Below are 9,658 nucleotides of genomic sequence, written 5' to 3'. Positions count from 1 at the left end.
TATACAAAAATGGGCCATAACAAGCAACAAGTACAAGACAAGTGAAGATGGCGCAAGCAAACAAACGCAACAGCGAAGAGTCACAATAATTTCAAAATGCTCATGGTAAGGAACAATGTCCAATAAAGTCAGCTTGGCTCTTGGCTGGGTGCTTGCGCAGTCAGGCAACTCGGAGGAAACGCCTTTCCAGATATACAGCAGAGCTTTCGTCACCAAAAGTGACTTCTTCAGCCTGATTGTAAAATGCAAAATTAACTGTAGAAATTTCTTATGGACTGCTAAAAGTTATATACAGACATAAAATGTCATGTTACCTTTGAATATGCAATGTAGCTTTCTCTGTTCTCTGCTGCCAAACAGGGCTGCTAACTCATTCTGGTTTGATCTTGTAATGAGGTGGAGTGTAATTGAGAGAGTTTTCTTACACAGCCTCATTTTCATTTCTTAAAGGGGCATCCATAAAAAGCAAGATAAATTGAACTCAGTGTTAAGTCCATGAGGGGCAAGGGAATTAAAGAGAAAGATGAAACTCTTTTCATGTTGCAAAAGCACCTTTTGGACATCATTGGCATTGTGTAGATGGTCCTTCTATACCCATAAAACAAAGAATCTCAAATCATTCTCACTATGCTTTTTTTCTAAGAAGTGGCTAGTGAGTGGTGCTTCAAGATTACGCGCACGTATGCCCGATCGGTGTTCTCCAATACAGACACGCACCTGTCTCATGGTGCTACCTATGTACAAAAGAGAACAACTGCAGGTTACAGCATAAATCACTCTGCTGGTGCCACAATTAGAAAAATGTTGTAGAGTGAACCGAAAACCTGAGGAAGCTGATCTAAATTCTTTAACAGGGAGGCTTAAGGGACAAACTGAACAGCCTTTGCATTTAAAGTGACCTACCACAGAACTTCTGCTCAAAGGTTTTAATAAATCAGAATGCACAAGCTTGTCCCTTAAAGAGCTTGTGCGACGCAAGCCAAACAAAGGAAGATCCTTGCATCCTGGAATAGAGTTGAGGATGTGCCAGTGTTTTCTTATGCATTGTTGAATCGCGTTGGAATGACGACTGTAAGTTAAGGAGCAACACAGTTTTGGTGAAGTTGCTTATTGTTTCTTTTGAAAAAGTGAATGTCTCTCCTTGCTGGATACACTATGATATGCTTCTGAGAGTATTCTTTCAGGATAACCTCTTTTCGCCAGAGTTGCTCCTAATCGTGAGGCAGCAGAACGAAAATCATTTTCGCAGGTGGCATTTCTTTTTAATCTGAGCATCTGGCTAAATGGCAAACTATCCTTCAAATGCCTAGGATGATTGCATAGATAATGTAATCCCGTATCTTTTGCTAATGGTTTCCTGTATGGTCTTACACCTAGCATGCGATTCTGCTGCACAAAAATATCCAGATCCAAAAATGCAAGATGATTGGGATGACAGTTGCCTGTAAATTGAAGATGTACATTCTGGGTATTGATCCATGATGTAAACTTGTTAAAGGAATCTTCAGAATCAAAAATGAACAAATGATCATCAACAAAACTTTTGAAAAACAAAATGTTGGACAGAAAAGGGTTATTGTGATAAATGTGTAGGTTCTCAAAATGAATCATATATAGTTTCGCTATAGAAGGGGCACAAGCCTGATTGTAAAATGCAAAAATAACTGTAGAAATTTCTTATGGACTGCTAAAAGTTATATACAGACATAAAATGTCTTGTTACCTTTGAATATGCAATGTAGCTTACAGCTTCAAATTTCTCTGCTGCCAAACAGGGCTGCTAACTCATTCTGGTTTGATCTTGTAATGAGGTGGAGTGTAACTGAGAGAGTTTTCTTACACAGCCTCATTTTCATTTCTTAAAGGGGCATCCATAAAAAACATGGAGGTTGGCAACCCTAACCTCAGCAGGTTATAATGACACAGAGTCCACCCTCCAAAGCAGCTATTTCCTCCAGAGGGACTCATCTTGGTTGTCTAGAAATCAACTGTAATAGCGGGAGATCTCCAGGTAACACCCGGAGGTTGGCAAGCTTAAGTCCTGGACACTCCTCGTTTGAAAAAGAATAAAGCTGTAGGTGATACAAAAGATACCCTGAAGCCCCAGAGTAGGGTTGCCAGCTCTGGGTTGGGAAATTCCTGGAGATTTGGAGGCAGTTCTTGGGGACAGCAAGGAGCTCAGCGCATATGTGATGCCATAGAGTCCACCCTCTGAAGCTACCATTTTCTCCAGGGGAATTGGTCTCTGTGGTCTGGAGATCAGTAATCGGGATTGCCAACTCTGGGTCAGAAAATTTCTGGGGGTGGAGCCTGAGGAGGGTGGGGTTTGGGAAGAGGAGGGAGGTCAGCCATAGAGTCCACAAGTCCATAGAGTCCACCCTCCAAAGCAGACTTTTTCTCCAGGGAACTGATCTCTGTAGTCTGATGATCAGCTGTAATTCTGGGAGATCTCCAGGCCCCACCTGGATGTTGGCAACCCTAGTTATAATCCAGGAGAACTCCAGGCCCCACTTGGGGGCGGACAAACCTACAGGAGAAGTCTTGCCAGTCAGAGTAGACAATACCGACTTGTATAGACCAAAGGCCTAACTGTCTACAGCAGCTTCATGTGCTCGTGAAAGCCAACGTGGTGTAGTGGTTAAGAGCGGCGGACTCTAATCTGAAGAACCGGGTTTGATCCCCACTTATCCTGAATACTGCAGAGCCTTTATGCTTCTTCGGTGTAATGCCCTTCCTTCCATGTTTCTAAATGGGATATATAACAAACTACCATTAGAAGCACGCAGATGCATATGCAAACAGGCTGCGCTTGAAACCACTGAACGTGTGCTATTTGAGTGTAAATTATATGATCATATCTGCACAGGTTCATTGATTTCATTATTAGTGGGCTGCACCTGATCTCTGAGAAAACGACGTCTAGTGCTCCTCCTATCAAATACAATATTTAACTTATCTGCTAGCATGGCCAGATTTGCATGGCTAGCAATCAAAATTAGGCAGAGATCACTTGACTCTGCAACAGTCAAGGAATAGTGAATCTATGCTGTACATAAGAACATAAGAAAAGCCCTGCTGGATCAGACCAAGGCCCATCAAGTCCAGCAGTCTGTTCACACAGTGGCCAACCACTGTATGTACTGTATGTATCCATATACCTAAGCATGTTTGTTTTTGACAGATGTATCCTTTGCAATCTTTTGCTATTAGTAAGCATTACAATTTTAATTCTAGTCTGTATTTGTTCTATTTGATGTTAACTAACTAGGTACCTTAGTAACCTTTACTGTTTTAAACTATTTTAATGTTGTATTTTGTACTTGTTTTACCCTATACTATTTACTTATGTAAATTCACTCTATTTGATGGTCTATGACTGCAAATAAATCATACTCAACCCACCACAGCTCCACTCTTCCACATGAAGCCTGCTGGGTGACCTTGGGCTAGTCACAGCTCTCTTAGAGCTCTCTCAGCCCCACCTACCTCACAAGGTTTCTCTTGTGGGGAGTGGAAAGGAAGGTGATTGTAAGACGGTTTGAAACTCCTTAAAGGTAGAGAAAAGTGGGGTACAGAAACCAGCTCTTCTTCTTCTTCTCATGTGAGGTAGTAGATGGTCATATGAACACACATGAGGTTGCCTTATACTGAAACAGCCCATCAAGGACAATATTGTCTACTCAGACTGGCAGCAGCTCTCCAGTGTCTCAGAATTTCATATCACCTACTGCCTGAACGTTTGAACTAGAGATGCCAGGGACTGAACCTGGAACCTTCTGCATGCCAAGCAGATACTCTACCAGTGAGCCACAGCCTCTCCCTGAAGGGAGGGGGCCCTGGAGGTCCTCTAAGAATGGAAGGGATCTCTTCACAGACTGTGTGTGTGTATGCCATCAAGTCACAGCTGACTTATGGTGACCCCGTAGGGTTTTCAAGGCAAGAGACGCTCGGAGGTGGTTTGCCATTTCCTGCCTCCACGTGGACTGAGAGAATTCTAAGAGAACTTTGACTAGCCCAAGGTCACCCAGCAGGCTTCACGTGGAGTGGTAAGGAATCGAACCCGGTCCTTCAGATTAGAGAACACCGCTCTTCTCCACTACACCACACTGGCTCTCAACTCCTCACAGCCTACTTCTGGGCAAAACAGCCAGATAGGGATCCAACTGGGGGGATCTGCTCCCTGTGGCACTTCAGAAAGGCGGCTCTCACTTCCCCTCCTCTTCAGAGTGATGATACCAGCTTGGTGGATGGTACTGCAGGAATGCCACCAGCTCAAGGGTGGAGCGCCCCAGCCACGGATAAACAGCCGAGGAGAATTTGGCACAGGCTTTGACAGGAATCTGACAGCAGTTTACCAAAGGAGGTGGCAGGTTGATTAGCTGCTTGGATTCCTTAATTCTTAATTGAGGAGCCACTTAGGAAAGGATTAGTCCAGCTGAGGCATGGAAAGTGTTGAAATTGGTTGGCACGCTATGCATCTCCTCCTTGCAAGCTGATGATTACGAGAACCGTTTTTATGCTGCTTGATGTTCCATGGGTGTTTGAACCTCTGTTTGGCCCACTGTTTGGCCCAAAGGCTGGGTGGAAAAGAACTCAATAAAACTATTAAATCTATTTATTATAAAATGCTTGTGCATATATTAAAAACGAGCCCAAATGGCAACAAATACAAGGTTGATCATTAGGGGGTGCCAGGTGGGTGGTTTTGGTGGGCCGCCAATCTACCCAGCTGCTCCGAAGCAGGGTAGATTGGTGATGCCGTCACTTCCGGGTTTACCCGGGGAAGTGCCGCATCACCACGGCCAGTTTAGCACTCAAACCCGGAAGTGACATAGTCGCATGCGCGGGACTGCCCCAGCCCTGCCCCCTAAAACCTCCCACCGATTGAGCGGGGGGACCTGGCAACCCTATTGATAATCAAAAAACACAGGTCAAACGTGTTTCGGCCCCCAGGCTTTCCTTCATCAGTGGTCTAGTAAAACATATTATGCACCCATACACATAAATCAACAGATAAAACGATTTTGTAACAGACCAGGTATGTATTTAAAGATGTATTCCAAACAGACTCTGTGCCTATGATATCAGGTTTTTATTAAAATATGTTTTAAATGGTAAAAGCACACATCCAAGGAATGCAGTCTAAATATTTTTTTCTGGAGCGGGCTGACTTACATTCAAAGTGTATGCCGTCAAGTCACAGCTGACGTATGGTGACCCCATAGGGTTGACACATTTACCACAAGCAGGTAAATAAAAATCCAACAGGTTGAGTTTTTCCCATCATGGATATTTAGAGATGGAGAAGAGCTTAACCTGTTGCATTTCTACTTCTCTTAAATAAAACAGGAGTCCTGTGGCCACTTAAAGACTGACGTTTTGGATTCTAGCCTAGGTTTTTGTGGACCAGAGCTTTATCATGCTAGAATCTGAACTCAGTAGTCTTTCAGGTGCCACAAGAGTGGAACACTCTAACATGTACTGTTGTCAACCTCCAGCTGGAGCCTGGAGATCTCCTAGAATTATAACTAATCTCCAGACTATAGATAAGTTCCCCTAGAGAAAATGGCTGTTTTGGAGGGTACACTTTATAGCTTTGTACTTCATTTCAGTCTCTCCCCTTCCCAAACCCAACTCTCCCCAGGCTTCAACCCCGAAATCTCCAGGAATTTCCTAACCCAGTCGGCAACCCTATAACATGGCTACCCCACTGGAATTAGTTTCAACTGGGTTGAAAAGCTATGTTAGAATTTTGTGGTAAAAGAAATGTTGAGCCCAGTAGCACCTTAAAGACCTACAGTTATGTGGTAACGGAAGCTTTGACTCATGAAAGCTTATATCTTGGAAAATTTTGTCCCACTAGGGATCAGGAAACTTAATGGGGGGGGGGGGAAACATGACTAATGTCCTGATCTGGAGTGATGCTACAGTTTACTTGCATTGCTAAAACAATTATCGCTCCCTCCCAGTTCCCTGTTCTCCCTGTTTGCCACGTGCCTTGGAAATTGCCCCACCACAGCCAAGTTGAGCCTTCTCTCAACAGAGGCCGGGAGCAATGATGCCTCTGTTTATCTCCAACAGGGAGAGGGAAGGCCAGGCACACCCAATCCATGCAGGGATCAGCCTTGCGCTGGGACCAGAATGGCTCTGTCCCAGCTGGATGTCGAGAGAAGCCTGCTTGCTTTTATGAACTGTGCTCTGCCCAGACCCAGAGCAGGGGGGAAGAAGCAGGGGCCTGCACAGGCTCTAAGCCCAATTACTGCCCAAGAACCTGAGCTGGGAGTCTATGGTTGCTTGGCCTCCTCTGGGCACGGGGTCCCCCCCTGCAAGGATGTAGTTTCCACCATCACTCAGCTGGCTGGTGGGGGGCGGGGGAAGAAGGGTGCCAAAATGGGGAGACATCAGCATCACACCCCATACACGTGGAAGTCACATCAGCATGTCACTGGGGGATATAGGGGACGCTCTGGCAAGTTTTGCCCAAATGCCAGAGTGTCGGCAGTATTGCTGGTGACATGCTGTCATTTCCGATGTGCATGGGAAGTGATGTCAGTGCATCACCAGCAAAGGCCCCCACCACCCAGTAACTACTCTCCTGCCTCCCAACAGTTGCCAGGGGAACTAGGGTTGCCAGGTCCCCCTTCGCCACTGGTGGGAGGTTTTTGGGGAGGAGCCTGGGGGAAGCGAGGATTGGGAGGGGAGGGACTTTAAGGCCATAGTGTCCGATTGCCAAAGCGGCCATTTTCTCCAGGTGAACTGATCTCTATCGGCTGGAGATCAGTTGTTAATCGCAGGAGATCTCCAGCTAGCACCTGGAGGTTGGCAACCCTACTGGCAACCCTACCTGAAATTCAGAATCTGGAGGCTGTATGCCTCTCCTCTTCTCTGCAAGAATGCATTTCCGAGCATATTTGCTTTTTAAAGAATGAGAGTTGAAGGAGAGCTGAGGTCTACCCACACACACAACAGATTGAAGTTGCGGTAAAGTGTCGGGAAAGGGTGGACTAACTAGACAATTAGAGGATGCACCTTTGGGCAGCCACAGTTTCCTTCTTCAGCTTTCATTTCCCAGTAACAGCCGAGTTTGGATATCACCTGCTTGTCTCTTGAATCACCACTTCCCTTATAATAACCATCGCTGTGAGCACCTGCAGTTTAGGAAGGAATGTATTCAGTGTTCTCAGATGTAACGGAAATGAATCCTGAGGCAGGAGTCTATATTCTTTCTCAGTGTGTGTGTGTGTGTGGGGTTGTGCGTGTATATAATATTTTAAACATTTCCCGCACATTTAAAAAACAAAAACACCAGGGAGAAAGGTTTGAGGCCATGCTGTTCCCCGCCTTGCTTTTTTCAACTTGCAAGGAAGGTTTGTTTATACACAAACATACTGGAAAGATGATGCCCACTTGGTATCTGAAGTGGGACAGTCCATTCTACCACCTTAGAACTCTACCGTCACTTCAGTCTGCTATATGTGTAGACCCAAGTACCCAAATATGATGCCCGTGGGCACCATGGCACCATCTGGTACTTTCCTAAATGCCCACCAAGCATTTCAGAAAGTAGGCAGAACCATTGTAATGAACGCATGAAGCTGCCTTCTACTGAATCAGACCCTTGGTCCATCAAAGTCAGTATTGTCTACTCAGACCAGCAGCGGCTCTCCAGGGTCTCGGGTTAATGTCTTTCATATCACCTACTTGCCTAGTCCCTTTAACTGGAGATGCCGGGGATTGAACCTGGGACCTTCTGCATGCCAAGCAGAGGCTCTACCACTGAGCCACAGCCCCTCCTCAAATGAAGAGCTTGTTATTGGTTGTCCTCCCTGGGTAGTAGTGATCATATAATTTTGGAATTTACAATCTTGGGGAAGGGAAAAGCAGTACGTAGTCAGACATATAGGTTGGACTTTAGAAAAGCAAATTTTAACAACCTTAAAGTTATGTTGGGTAGAATCCTATGTTCAGAAATCCTTGAAGAGAAGGTAGTTCAAGAGGGGTGGGAGTTTCTTAAAAGTGAAATATTGAAGGCACAATCACTAATGGTTCCTATGAGAAGGAAAAATGGGAGGAACCTAAAGAGTCCTGAGTGGCTCCATAAACAGCTTTTTAAAGATTATATAACTAAAAAAAGACTCATTTAGGAAGTGGAAGGAGGGCCTAATAACCAAAGATGAATATAAACAAATCACCAGTGCTTGTAGGAAGAGTGATAGAAAAGCCAAAGCTCAGTATGAGCTTAGGCTTGAAGAGATGCTAAACACAACAAAAAATTATTCTTTTGCTATGTTCAGAAAAATAAAAAGAACAAGGTCATGGTAGGTCCATTGTGGGTACAGGAAAGTGAAATTTTCACAGGTGATGGAGAGAGGGCAGAACTGTTCAATTCCTACTTTCCCTCTGTCTTCTCTTGAGAGGGAAACTGTGCTCAACATGGCAAAAACCTAGTTTCTTTAAATGAAACAAAGTCCTCAGGGCCAGATGAATTATATCCAAGGGTACCAAAGGAACTTGTGGATGTAGTTTCGGAGCCTCTGTCCATTATATTTGAGAATTCTTGGAGAACAGGTGAGGTGTCAGAAGATTGGATGTCGGCAAAAAAAATCTTCAAGAAGGGGGAAAAGGGGGATTCAGGTAACAACCAACCCATCAGCTTGACGTCTATACCTGCAAATTTTTTAGAACAAATCATCAAACTGTCTATCCTTGAGCATTTAGAAAGGATGGCTGTGATTACTAAGAGCCAGCATGGGTTTCTCAAATACAAGTCATGTCAGAGTAATCTCCTGTTTTGAGAAAGTTACTACCTTGCTGGATTAGGTGAATGCTGTAGACATCATTTATCTTGATGTCAGTAAGGCTTTTGATAAGGTTCCTTATAATATTCTTGTTGACAAGCTGGTAAAATGTGGTTTGGATCCTATTATTGTTAGGTGGATCTGTAATTGGTTGACAGATCGCACCCAGCGAGTGTTTGTTAATGGTTCCTTATCCTCTTGGAGAGGAGTGACAAGGGGAGTGCCTCAGGGATCTGTCCTGGGCCCTGTGTTGTTCAACATCTTTATAAATGATTTGGATGAAGGAATAGTAAAAAATAAAAAAAAAGTAAAGGTCCCCTGTGCAAGCACCGGGTAATTCCTGACCCACGGGGTGACGTCACATCCCAACGTTTACTAGGCAGACTTTTGTTTTACTGGGTGGTTTGCCAGTGCCTTCCCCAGTCATCTTCCCTTTACCCCCAGCAAGCTGGGTACTCATTTTACTGACCTCAGAAGGGTGGAAGGCTGAGTCAACCTTGAGCCGGATACCTGAAACCAACTTCCGTTGGGATCGAACTCAGGTCGTGAGCAGAGCTTGGACTGCAGTACTGCAGCTTACAACTCTGCGCCACAGGGCCCCTTGAAGGAATAGAGGGGATGCTTATTAAATTTGCAGATGATACCAGATTGGGAGGGGTAGCAAATACGGTAGAAGACAGCCAGGATACAGGATGATCTTGACAGGCTGGAGAACTAAGCTAAAACTAATACAGAGGCTTATCGCACCCAGTCCAGGGAATGTTTCTGAACCCTTTATAACATGGAACATTTCTTCTCCCCTGCACCAACAAGAGGAATTCTACCAGCCCCCTGTCCCAGTCGTTGCGCTCGATGCGTCT

Source organism: Euleptes europaea, chromosome 3 (genome assembly GCF_029931775.1).
Source record: "Euleptes europaea isolate rEulEur1 chromosome 3, rEulEur1.hap1, whole genome shotgun sequence".
Taxonomy (NCBI): Eukaryota; Metazoa; Chordata; class Lepidosauria; order Squamata; family Sphaerodactylidae; genus Euleptes; species Euleptes europaea.
This window is presented reverse-complemented; position numbering follows the sequence as displayed.